Raw genomic sequence first — 13,727 nt, 5'->3', positions numbered from 1 at the left:
ATAAATAAAAATGTTGACTATATCTATTATGGATTATAGTTGTTTACCTTAAAATATGGAAAGAAACGTGGATCTCCTCTAATTCGAGCTGGTGTAGTATCATCTCTACATCCCACGTATTCATGTGCAATGCGAAGAATTGCTTTCAAAACTAAGTTGAAGTACTTACTAATTGTTTGTCCTGAGTGCTGAAAATCATATTGGGTTCGTCGATTTTGTTGATCATGTCCCAAAGTAACGAGAAATATCGCTACTTGTTCTTCAATTGTGATTTCTCTTGCATCACACAATAACTCCCTACTTTTTAGCAAATTGCATAATAATGCATATGTTCATTGATCTACCCTCAATAGATCTAAACAATTTCTTGGGTGTCCGTGCATACAATCATGCACAAATTGGGCTCCTGCTAGTCGATTAGTATGTACTAAATTTCTAGTAGGTCTACTTTGAGCTTTCAAGCGTTCCATCATCAACCACGTAAGAAGAATAAAGATAACTGTGGATATTTCGTCCATCCTGATAATAAATACATAAATTTCATGAGAATAAACACTATTTAATTGCAAGCATGAGTTCATAGCAATTTACTATATATCGCAAATTATAAACAATTAAAAACATCAAAAATACACTATTACAAACAATTATTATATATCAAAAATTACAAACAATTACACATATCAAAAGTAATGCATAAACCTCCATAATGATACTTAGCTACAAACATGACCTGCCGTTTAGCCAATCTGCATGCGCAACCAAGTAATCTGCAACTCACGTGGCATCATAAAAAAAGCATTTGCTTTATCAAAATTAGAGAGTAAATCAACTGATCTGAAAAACAAATGATTATCTATTTCTCCTTTTGCATGCATATCTCTTAAAATTGCTCCACTCTTCTGCAAAATAGCTGCAAGTTGGGTTTCCAAAAGTTGCCGTATGTACTCACCAATGGTTTCAAAAGTATCATCATTCATGGTTGTAGAGGTTCTTGCTCTTTTGTTTCCCCTCATGCTGTTAGAGGTTTCTCCCTGAGTATGAGTATTGCTATCCATTGGTGAAGTAGGTAACTGAAAATCATTCTCATCTTGCTCATCCACATTTATTTGTATATCATCTAGTGGCCTACTATCTACGCCACTCCTATTGTCACCCAATGCAGTAGAAGAACCTCAAATTTCTATTGCGTGCTCATAATATTTCCATGTAGCTGGCAATTTATATTTTTTTCTATTTGGGTACTTTTGTATATATTCTTTCCACACATTATCATCCGCTTGTATAATTTTTTTATCTGGGTCCCACCCAAATCCTGAAGCAGTAAGCCAGTTGTAAGTTAGGTTTTGCTCTTTTCAACTTGTTTCGAATTTTCTCTAATGTAAACATTGGTCCATATGCTTCTATCATTTTTTGTTCAACCACCTTCATAGCAGTTTCTTTTAGTCCACCTGATGTTCACATTCCTGGAATCTTTGCTTGCTCTAACATCATGTCAAATAAAAATTGCACTTGATTTTCATCCCACTGTAGTTTGTCATGGTGGCTACTCATCTAAGTTTAACAAATAGAAGTACAAGAAAATCAAACAATTTAGTTACATGAAATAAATTTAAACAATTGATTGCTTGTGCAAATAAGCAAATATACAATCAGCAACATCAAATAAACAAATATGTTTAAGCAATGAACAGACCGATCAAGAAGTCCCCATTTACATTATAGTTCAACTCTATGATAAGCCACATCAAGGACATGTGCACTTTGGTGATGATAAAATGGACATTATCAAAGCAATTACAAGCAACTCATGGAGCAAGAAGGTCATTTTTCCCCCCTTTCTAGTACGTGCATGTGTAATTTACTGTCAATCTCTTTTGATCTACTGTCTCTCAACATATGTTATATCAGTTGTAACCAAGAATACATGTTGCTTCTCTCTCTTTTTTCTTTTACTGTCAATGTCTTTTCATAGGCAAATCTCATCTACTCTATGGTACGTGCATGTGTGAACTACATATGTTAAATTACACACAGCTGGAAACGTGATGATGGATATCATACAACCAATTACTCTCTCTCTCTCTCTCTCTCTATCTACCTATATATATATATATATATATATATATATATATATATATATATAGTCAAATTTGATAAACGTGTACCACAAAGGCATTCATAGATAAAAGGTTTAACAAAATTTACCATCTAAAAAAACGCCTAAAAATAAAATCTGGTGCTCTCAAGGCCCTTCCTTTATGGTTTTTTTTTTCAACTAATCTAAAAAGGTATTTATGTACTTTTAATTTAACTAACAAGGTCATATTTATGTCTTTCTAAAGCAAGCAAAAAAAAAGTCACTACTATCACTTTCATATAATCATCTTTATGTAGTCTGCAGTTTTTTTTCCTCATTAGATGTTTAATGTGAATGAACCATAAACATGATGACCTCTTCCTAATAAGTTGGCCATGGTCTACACATCAATTCATAAACAATATTTCATGTACCCTTCCTCATGTTGATGGAACCTTGTTGTTGGCCCATTCAGGTGGAAGCAGGAAATGCTTGCTGCCATCAACATCTCTAGTAATGGGTTTTTAAACTTTTTTTCTGTTTTGGGAGGGACAGGTCATGGAAAGTCATATATAAAAATTTACAATAAGATACAGTACACATAATAAATATACAGTACACATAAGCAGTAGATTGTTTACTTTTCCACCTCAGGTAAGTAAATAGCAGCAGTAAAGCAAGAAAGCAGAAAGCCCAAAAATTTTCAGGGTGTCGTGATAAATTACCAACAAAAATAAACCAAGTTCATCTTCTCTAGTTGCATCTAATCCTAGGGACGTGCAAAAACGAAAAACTCTAATTGGGGCCAGAGAGATAAGTTAACATATATTACTAAAATCTGATCAGTCAGGGCCACACAAGATTCACATGGAACCTCACACAACACCTACTCATCTAAGCAGCAAGATAATTTTTCCCTGCATCTTGACAACTGCGGCATGCTAAACAAACAGATACAGGATGTGCTTTGAGATCTTGCAATATTTCTTCAAGTGATTGAAGTTGAATATCAGGTGCAAAGCTGTGGCTGAGGTGAATGATAAGAGTGACAACAGAGATGTCCTTTGATTCACCTCTTCACAAAGCCATTGCAACTATGACAGTGTATGGTACTTTGTTGTAATCACATTATTCAAAGTTCACTTTCTATTAAACAAATCATGTAGATTATGCCAGTAAGGTTTATTAAAAAGTGAAAATATGAAAGGACTGGTGATTTTTAATTTTCTGCTAAACTGCTTCACACTATCATGCATGCACATGTACACATACACACCATCCAATGGTATGCAAATTTACAGACAAAAAGAATAAAATAAAAAAATATGTGTATCATCTTAAATGACAAAAAGTTTATTAAGGTTTCTGAAGCTTATCATTACAGGAGAATTTTGACATTGCACGCTGGTTATCTTATGTTTATTCACTTCTTATTTCTGCAAATAAATTCATGGCACCCTCTCTGCACCAATCATGTGACTATGCAGTTGCAGATTTTTCAAAAGGCCTCTCGGAGCTGTGATCACATATTTGTGGCTTCTAGATATTGGAAGGTCAGGAGCCAGGAACTGACCTGTGAATGATGAACTGAGTTTTCAGATCTACATTCCAAATCCCAGAAACCCCATCAAAAGAGTGGAAAAAAGCCATAGTCATTGAAACTAGGACATCAGGTTCTAGCCATATATCTAAATATTGGTATGCAACTTCCAATTATTCCTAGATTTTCTAGTGAAACATTTAGTGCTAAGCTGAACTAATGGCTGAAAACAGAAATGCCATATGTTTCTTTGATTGGCGAAGCTGAAGGCATCAAGCCTCAATGACCTTTAAGAAGCATTAATTTGTCAGAGTTTTTGTCCTTTTTGGTGTAATAGTCATATAGATCCATCATTATTGTAAGATTTACGGATGTGGGAGCAACTGGCCTCAGCTCTTACAAATCCAATTGGACAGAAAAGATGAGTCACACATATCCCTCCCCATGTGTAACCTACATCATGCTATAGACGGATAGGTGTTGTGTGGCATGCAAGCAGAAATAACCAAAATATTATTGTTGATGAAAGTTGTAAACACAGAGCTGAATGTCCAGCACAAATCATGGAAAACGATGTGTGATAAACACTATTCATAGGACCTTACCTTTTATTAATATAAACAAAATATTGGCAAAGATTAATGGACCTTATTAAAAAATGGTGGCGTAGTCAAGAAAAAAAGTTCAGAAAATTCACTTACATTTTTTACAAGGAGAGGACCTAATTATATGCACAACAGAACTTGACAGGAGCATCATATCTCAGAACCAAGCTGGTGATCTGATTTCCAAAGTCCTGTGGAATCCATTGTTTATAACTTCCAACCAGTAGTAGATTTTACTGTATAATGAACTTCATGAGGCTTACAATTGAACACCAAAAACGGACCATTTGTGTGAAAAAGCAGTCTGAATCAAAATCTAATTAAATAAGGTCTGATCAAATCCAATTCAGTAAAGAGTGTATCCAAGCCGTTGACATCCCTATTTAAAGGCACAGATTTGCCATTCCCTGTTTCAATTCTTTCTTGATAGTTAATATGAAGAAAATCCCCTCAGTGCTTTAAACCATAAACTTAATTAAGAACTGTTTAGATTGGTTTATTTTTTTACTTAAAGTGATCCTCTTAAGCAGTTCTTACTATGCCTAGAAAGGACCATATAAATATTTTAGTTTTGTCGTAAATAACAATAATGATTTGTTCACTGCCAAGGGCAGTCTAGAAAATTCATATAGAAGCTGTTATGGTTTTTTTTTTCTGCTCATTGTTCTGCCCTCTTCACTTCAATGAGAGTTTTCTTTGGCCTTACTCATGTAGATTAGCCACATCCAAAGGAACTGCTTGTTACATGTCTCCTTTACCAGGCTCTTTGAACGGATTAGGAGAATGAAATATCATCCTTCGCCAGGCTCAAACAGTTATTAGCCCCTAACCTGTTTAAGCAGATAATTGCTATGTACAAGAACCAATTCAAACAAGACAGACAGAATGAAATATATTTATCATAAGAACAGCACAACACCATATCAATTCATATCAGTAGGTCAATTTATATCATTTCATTGAAGGCAAACAAGTTCCAACTAACAAATTTAACAATAAATGTATATCAATGTGAACCAACCGAACAAAAAAAATCTCAATAGTCAAGAAACTCTGTCTGTTATAGATTTATTTTTGTTGTAAAAAAGAGGACGCCCTTACCTCGACGAGAAGCTGCTGCTGGACTGCAACGGAAGCTATGGCTGGCTGGTCTGCTGATGGCCTGCAAATGATAACCGGCAATAGAAAAAGGGCAAGAAATAAGCCTGCAATCAGGAAAAAGGAAAACAACAGAGAGAAAGAAAGAGAGAAGCAGCCTGCGCCTAACCTCGACAGAGGTGGGGAAGAGTCACTGCTACGGAGAGCTATCGTTCCTGCTAAGGAGAGGAGAAGAGGAAGTTGAGGAGCTGCTGGGCTGCTGGGCTGAGAGGGTGCAGATTGCTTGATTGGCAGGGCGAGGGGAAGCTTCAATCCACTGCACGTTTGAAGGAGGTGAGAGGTTGAAGGAGGGTGAAGAAGCGTGAAGGGCAGACAAGAAGGGGCTATAGGGTGAGGGCTAGGGCAGCTCGGGCGGCAGAGGAAAATGAGAGAAACAGAATGAGAGAAACAGGAATAGGGCAGCTTGGGGGCTTAGACGAGGGCAGAGATGGAGGAGAAAGTAAGGTCGGGGGCGGAGAAGAGGAGAAAGGCAGGGAAGATGGGGGCAGAGGTGGAGGAGAAGGAGATGGGGGCAGAGGTCGATGGCTCGGGGAGAAGGAGATGGGGACAGAGGTCGAGGGCTCAGGGAGAAGGAGATGGGGGCAGAGGCCGAGGGCTCGGGGTCGTCGGGGGCAGACGAATTTCTGTCTTGTCTGTTCCGAGGGTTAGCTCGGAACGGATAGGGACAAAAAAATCATTTATACCCTCTTTCAGTCGTCCGTCCTGTCCAGTCTGTCCGGTGTCCAACGTTTGATGTAAAAATCTGCTAAACATGACACGCGTGTCCTGTTCTGCGTGTCCTGTGGCCATCAAATGACCTCTAAGTTCGTAGGTGGTGACCTTCATTTTAGGACCTAGAACCCTCTAGCCTCGCCAATTGTCCTCACCCTTAGTCCTTTCACACCCCGCACCAGCTTACTATCCCTCTAGTGGATCACATTTGGTTAACTCGCCCCCTCCACCTCACCATTTCCCCTAGCCTCTCTCCTACTTCCTTGGGAGATAGTCTCCACCGCGCCGCCACCTCAACCTAGAATCTTGGAGCTTGATCCTCACTTGGGATCTTCTCCAATTCATTAGCCACATTTCCCTTACTCGATTTACCTTTTCATTTCCACCCTTGGTGCCTAGATCTACCCTTCCTTGAATTTAGGAGTTGATATTTGGACCCTTTTCCCTAGTCCGTTCAAGCCCACATTTGAACCATAGGACCGAGTTAGCCTACCTCGTCATTGCCCGAGCCCACTTCCTAGACCTAGCTCGGACCTACCTTGACCCACCTGGCCCGAGCCCACCTAAGCCTACCTAAGCCGCAAGGTCTGCACCTAGTTGGTTCCAACCCTAGTCCTCAAGGAAGACCGCATTGTTGCATCCTTGTGAGTCTTGGAACCGGCGGGCCTTGTCTCAGCCATCGCCGGCTACCTCCGGCCGCCGCTGCTACTATTCCAGCGACCTTTCGGCGAAGATTCCAGCCGGTCCCCACTTCATCCGGCGTGCATCCGTGGAGCTCCTAGGCGATTTCCGACGAGTACATCTCCATCCTTGGTGATCTTTGAAGTCTCTTCACTAGCCGGCGTACTACATCATCCTTGGAGCTTGTCATCATCCACAACATCTTCCCTCGTGTAGATGTTATTGCCCGAGCGTGGAATCTCACCTCGAGGCCTTGGGTTTATTTTCGCCAAGTTAGCCTTGGCCGGTACTCTCTTTATCCCCCTATAGATATGTGGGAGGGTTTCTTGCTTTCGCATTTGTTTTTAGCCCGGCCTTGGGTTGTTGTTGAGCATTTGAGGGACCTCTGAGGCACCACGCCAAGGACATGACCTCGTGCCAACTTAGCCTCCTACGGGTGGGTGTGGTTTGTTCGTTTAGGCTTGGATTGATGGTTTGTTTGAGTGAGTTGTGAGTGATTTATCATTGTATCGCTTCCACGTTGTACTGGCCTCACATATCTAGTTATTTGTAGTAGGATTTGGCTTTCGGAATTGGGATTAACCTCTCTTGTATTCCTTTACCTATTTGGGTTTTTAGTCAGGGTTTCTGTTCGACTGGGTAGTATCATTGTATTTGGTTTGTCCTAGGAAAGTCTTAAGGTTGGTCCAAGGTGATCTTGGGGGTAGGCACGGCCGTTGGCTTGGGACTTTGGTCGGCCACGGGCAAGACCCTACCAGTTACGGAGGGCGGACGTTTGGTTTATGTCAGTCGGATGGCTGGTCTGCAGCACAACAATATCGCACACAGCAGTAGCGGCAGAGAACCACGCTGGAGTGCTCGTTGGTTGCCTAGGGATTGCTGGCATCGTGGTGTACCTACGGGAGTGCAGCGAATCTATGCTGCTTCACGTCGGAGGGAAGCATGGTCTGCAACTATGTGCCGGAGAAGACTCACGTTGGAGTGGAAGATTATTGAATGGGAGGATCTCAGCTGGCCGCCGGCGGCTGCTGCTGTGCAACTACAAACTGGTCATCACAGGAAGAAAACGCAAGCAAAACGACGCGCCCGACCCAAAACGCTGAAGTCTTGGATCCGTCCTTGTGCTGAACGGATCTGGAGCAATGTGCCACGAACTGGTGCGCAGGTTGCATGCTGGTCTGAACCACGCTTGGCCGAGTCTTTGGGTGGCTAGTGGGTAGTCACGGTTGCATCGTGCTGTGGCTGCTGGGCGTTGTTGTGGTATGCTGAAGTTGGGGCAGACCTCATGCTCCCGTCCGTATCCATGGGCGTGCAGTTGAGGTCCCCTTGGCTAGCTGCACTTTTCTTGCTTGACCCGGCCAAGCTCCTCTTGGCCAAGTCTGGCCGAGCTTTGGTTGATGAATCGGACAGTCTCGGCCATGCCTGGCCGAGGCCGTTGGGGCGTCTCTCGGCCGTCCTAGCCATCCAGGGGTAGGGTCACATCTATAAGATTTATCTAGTAAGTTATGTTAAATCAGATATATTTTTCATTTTTTATAGATGTGATTTATCTTGGTTAGAGATTTCTTTAAATGTTCTTTTATGATAATTTGTTAGGAGATTTTAATTTATTAAATGTTCTTTTGTGTAATTTTGTCAGGAGATTTTAATTTCCAAGAGCTTACTTAAAAGTCTATTACACTTTTGTGAGGACGCTTGGTACTTCTAGCTCTATCTTTTACATCATCTTTAAAAGAGTGTCACTCAAATACTGGTGCCAATTGGTTTATATTAACACGATTGCATATTTCTAACTAGATCTTTGAAGAATTCAAGGGTGCATGAATTGTATTTCCTTAGACGTATACATTTTGTGGTGTCTTTCCAATTTACATGCTCTTTCAAATGCTTTCACTTGTTTTTTTCTTCTTTGCTTGTTCAAGGTGTTGGATGTAGAGATTCTTGTCTATGATTTGAAGTCCTATTTTTAAAAAAGAATTAATTTTTGCTTGTATAAGTTTGGTTTATGAAATTATATTAAATCTTTGCCTACTAAATTTAAGTATGATAATTGACTGCTTTTGATTAAACTGTCTTGGGTTTTTATAAGGTGTTATTTTCTTTTTGGAACTGATTTCATATTTTAGCTTCTTTTATCTTAAGCATTTACTTTCTGTAATTTTTGTGCTTTTTGGGGTTGTTTGGAGAGTGTGTATCTCCCGGCAATATAATAAGCTCTTTAGGGTTGTTTGTGCATTGCTTGTATTGGATATGCAACTTTTGCAATGAGAACTATGATATTTAGTTTATTCTGCTTTCCACTTTAAATGGTTTAGACAACAGTATTTGAGCACATATAATAAGTAGAACACATTTCTTCAAAGACAAGTATTATCTAATAGTCACAAGTTGGTAAAAACCCCTAAATCCTATATAGGCAAGTCTGCCCAAGTTGGTGTCCAAAAGGAAAATCAAAACCAATAATGACAAATGTATAATATTGTTATTATTCATCAAGTAAAGAACATTTGTTTGTCTAGTTCACATGAACCCATTGTAAACTAAATTCTATGTACCAATTCTACTGAAGAATCTATATGTTTCATGGATAGCAGAAATCATATATAACACCCCAGAAGTTTAGTCCCGTATCGAAGATTGTGAGGGATTTTCAAGGGCTTATAAAGGGAGGCTATTAATGATATGATTGTCCTGGTTCCTAGACTTTTTTAGGATTGGAACCGAAACTGCTAGGGGGCGGGTTGTCATCCGTCGAACCAGGGGTCCGAGCCCGGGAGTGGGTCGGGTTGTTATAGTGGTATCAGAGCCGGTTCAACACTCAGACCTAGGGTTTCACACGCGCGGACGCGTGTGCCTTAAGGGGGTGGATTGTAACACTCTAAAAGTTTAGTTCTGTATCGAATATTGTGAGGGATCTTCAAAGGCTTATAAAGGAAGACTATTAATGAGATTATTGTCCTGGTTCCTAGCCTTTTTTAGGATTGGAACCAAAACTGCTAGGGCGCGGGTTGGGATCCGTCGAACCAGGGGCCCGAGCCCAGGAGTGGGTCGGGTTGTTATATCATATCTCTTTGCTAACCATCATACTGAAGATTCTCAATATTAATTAATTTAGTTGAACTTGCCATTGTTGCTTCTTCTTAGTAGACAGAATATATAGCTTTACCCTTTTTTCCTGATCTGTTGTTAGTATTATGCCTTTTATTGTATTATTTTCCTTTTTCTACATTTATCTGTTATATAGGTGAGAGGGGGTGAGGATCTCATATCGTTCCAATTTCAGATGGGCTCAAACTTTAGATAAGGAAGTCCTAGATAATTTCTTGGCCATTTAACTTGATCATCTTTGTCTTAGCCATGATGTTGTGCATAGTTCAACATTCTTGTTGGGTATATGTCTCCTTTGAACCATCCATTTGTTTATAAATTGATATTGATGGCATGCTGACATTGAGAAGCACCTCCCCACTGAAAGACTCACCACTGTATCATTTCATCATGACAATCTTCTGCATCAGGAAGTCCTAGCTCATTTTTGGACTGTATTTGTAAGTCCATTTGTTTCCTAAGATCTAACAGTTTTAGGGTAGTAGACACATGCATCCCGATGCCATTACCATGTTTACAAGAAGTCAACAAGTCAGGGAAAAGGGCTGAGAGGCCGAATTCCTCCCGCTGAGATGCCTCACACACATGCAGCGCAATGCCATTGGGCTGTGTGTATTAGAGGCCAGATGGTCATATGAATCCAGTGCTTCTATATATAAGGGCAGATCTATGCTCTGATGGATGTTGTCTGACGATTAGAAATTAAAAATCTGTCACTAAAAATACTATTAATGGTTACTAAAAAGATTATGAACCATTGTTTCATCATAAACCATCATACATGCTCAAGTGCAACTATTTTTTAGTCACACACCCTCAAAGAGCATGTAAATATATTATTCAATGATGTTGTTCAGATAGCATTTTTCCAGCTATGGAAGGAGAGAAAATGATTATAATAGCATTTCACAAGTGTTTTGTGGCTTATTAAATACTCTAATATATTTGTTGATTAGTTTCTAAATAAAAAAGAAGATTTTATTGTTTTCTTTTGTTTGGGTCCATAAATACGAATCCATTTTAGTTAATAGAAGACCAACACTTAAAAAAAAATTATTGAATGAATAAAAAAGGTGTGAAGCAAAAGGCATATGAGGACCAAGGGACCAAAAAAAAAAGGTAGTGCTCATTTGTTTTTTCATTTTTTTTTTCAGATTCCAACAGCTTCTAGCCAAGAATAAGGGTGGGCATTGGGTCGGGCCGCCGTTGGGTACCCAGTACCTGGCCCGGTCGGGCTAGAAAAACTGGGTCCCGGCCCAGGCCCCTCCGCCAGGCGCTTCCCCTCCGGCCCTCCTCCTTCGTCTCCCTCTCCGGCCCTCCCCCTTCGCCTCCCTCTCCCCCTCCGGCCCTCCCTCTTTGTCTTCCGCTCTCCCTCCCCCTTCGTCCCCTGCTCAAATGGGTCAGCCCGGGTCGGGTCGGGCCCAGGATATCGGGCAAGGACCTGGGATATCAGGTCGGGCCCAGGATGTCGAGCTGGAACCCGGGATATCGAGCCGCGCCTAGGCCCGTTCTTCAGGCCGGACAGGCTGACCTGGGCTGGGTCTTACCGGGCCGATGCCCACCCCTAGCGAAGAATATCTATCCATCCAACAAAAAATGTCACACCCTAACTTTTTGAACCCCCAAATAATTTTTTTTGTTAAAACGTAGAACGTTGAGGTGTGACGACACAACGATCAGAACAAATCTATGCAAATTAAAATGACAATGGGGGCAAATCTTTTATTATGTAGCAAGTTCAGTTCATATAAAATCATTTCATATTTACCAATAATACATATGATAAAAATGCCCTCAAAACCACAATATCGATGTCCAACAAAAACAAGACATTAATGAGACCAAAATAAGACGCACTGCCACGACTATATACCCAAAATCTCCTAAGCAAAAAGTAATTGGAGCCATCATATGACCCAAAAACTAGATAAATCCCTAACTCTCTAAGGTAAATACTCAAATTTGGAGTCTAACATATAACAAAATGTATCACTATCATATCATGATAGGCGCATCCATCATACGACTTGTCATGAGAGTCCCTCACATATTTCACAATATGTAGGAACTTCTCAGTGACCACAATCCACACATCGTTTTCAATTTAAGCACATTCACTTCATTGACATTTTTTTTACTTACATTCATTTTATTTATATTCGATTCAGTGAATTAACAACTCCTGTAGGTGCAAACACAGGCGTGTGCGCACTATTGGTGACCTACAATTGGGAGGCAACCCCCGTAGTGGCCCAAAATAATATGGATCTGTTCACGCTTTAACGGTAGAGCAATCATCAATGAATATGTGAATCTCAAAGAAAATTGCTCAGCCTTTCATAGGACACCCAAGTTAGGAAGACGGGAGCCCAACAGTCCAAGCACATCACACAACAATATTCTCAGGCCTTGCACTACCTGCACTCCGAGCATGTGCGATGAGTAGCGATGGCAGCACATATTCCAAACATATTGTCATAACCCATTGGTCGCCCATCAATTATGAGAGCATATTCACAATAAGATTGGCTAGCACACGAGGTTTGTTCACTTCATGAGTGCATCCATGGATGTGTGCATCCCAAAGAGATTGTTCAGCCTTCCCTAGGACACCTAGGTTGGGAAGGCGGGAGCCCAATGCGCTAAGCATATCACAAAACAACATCCTGGGGCCTTGCACCGCCTATGCTTTGAGTAGGCGAGGGCGGGACATCCCAAACATATTGTCATAACCCATTAGTCTCCCATTAATTATTTTTTCTTAATTTATCATTATGAGGACATATTTATAATAAGACTGGCTAGCACACAAGGTTGGTTCACTTCACAAGTGCACTCATACCACAAAACACCCTTATACAAGTCAATACTCTTAATTAGCCATCATAGTTCATGGATACTTATACCCTTCAAGTTCATTCAATTAAATCACTCTCAACGGCAATGCAAACGAAAAACTTATAGCATTCACATCAATCAAACATAAATTATACAAAAACTTACCCAAACAACATAGAGTAGTCGCACTTCATGATTGGCTCATACTTGTTCTTTACAAATATCATGCTAGAATGCTCACTAATGCACAATCAGGATATATAGATACTCTACTCGATACTCCACTTAATCTTTTATAAGGAGTTATAATTGCCAACATGCATGTGCCATTGCATAGTAATTTAAAAATGGTCAATCAATCTCATAATCATTCAATCACTCAATGGTCGGGTCTAACCTTAACTACACTTTTGTAACCATACAATGTAAATGTAAGTATTGAAATGTTTTCTTCTTTGCAATCTAGCCTTATGTATATGATCTTAGAATAAGTTGACGGAAAACATATATTAAGTTATTATTCTCTTAGCTTAATAATATTTTATAATAATGAAAATGAACAACTCCTATATAATCAAAATTTTGGTGGAGAAATTTTGACATTTTTCATAAAAATAACTTAAATGAGAACATGTGTGCATGCCATCTGCAAGTTAATGCTTCCTTTCCATTATTGAGCCCTCTCAACTGCTTTTTGCTATGTTGGGTGGAAATTGGTATGTTATAATGTTGGTCTCTCTCTCTCTCTCTCTTGTTGGGTCGGCCTCATGGCCAACTTCAATATAAGGTAGCGGCTGCTCTAGAGCCATGTAGTTTCACATATTTTCATATTTATAAATCAATTTGAAATATTTTAAGTTAGTTTTTAAATCCACAAATAAAAAATTAGTGCAATATGGGTTAATTTCTTAAACAAATTGATACGGCACCAATGTCATTGTTTACAAATAGTTACATAACATTATACAAATGTATTATGTTATTTATACATGTTAACGTTATAAAA

The sequence above is a fragment of the Nymphaea colorata genome, chromosome 11 (assembly GCF_008831285.2).
Source record: "Nymphaea colorata isolate Beijing-Zhang1983 chromosome 11, ASM883128v2, whole genome shotgun sequence".
Classification (NCBI taxonomy): Eukaryota; Viridiplantae; Streptophyta; class Magnoliopsida; order Nymphaeales; family Nymphaeaceae; genus Nymphaea; species Nymphaea colorata.
Note: the sequence above shows the minus strand (reverse complement) of the source record.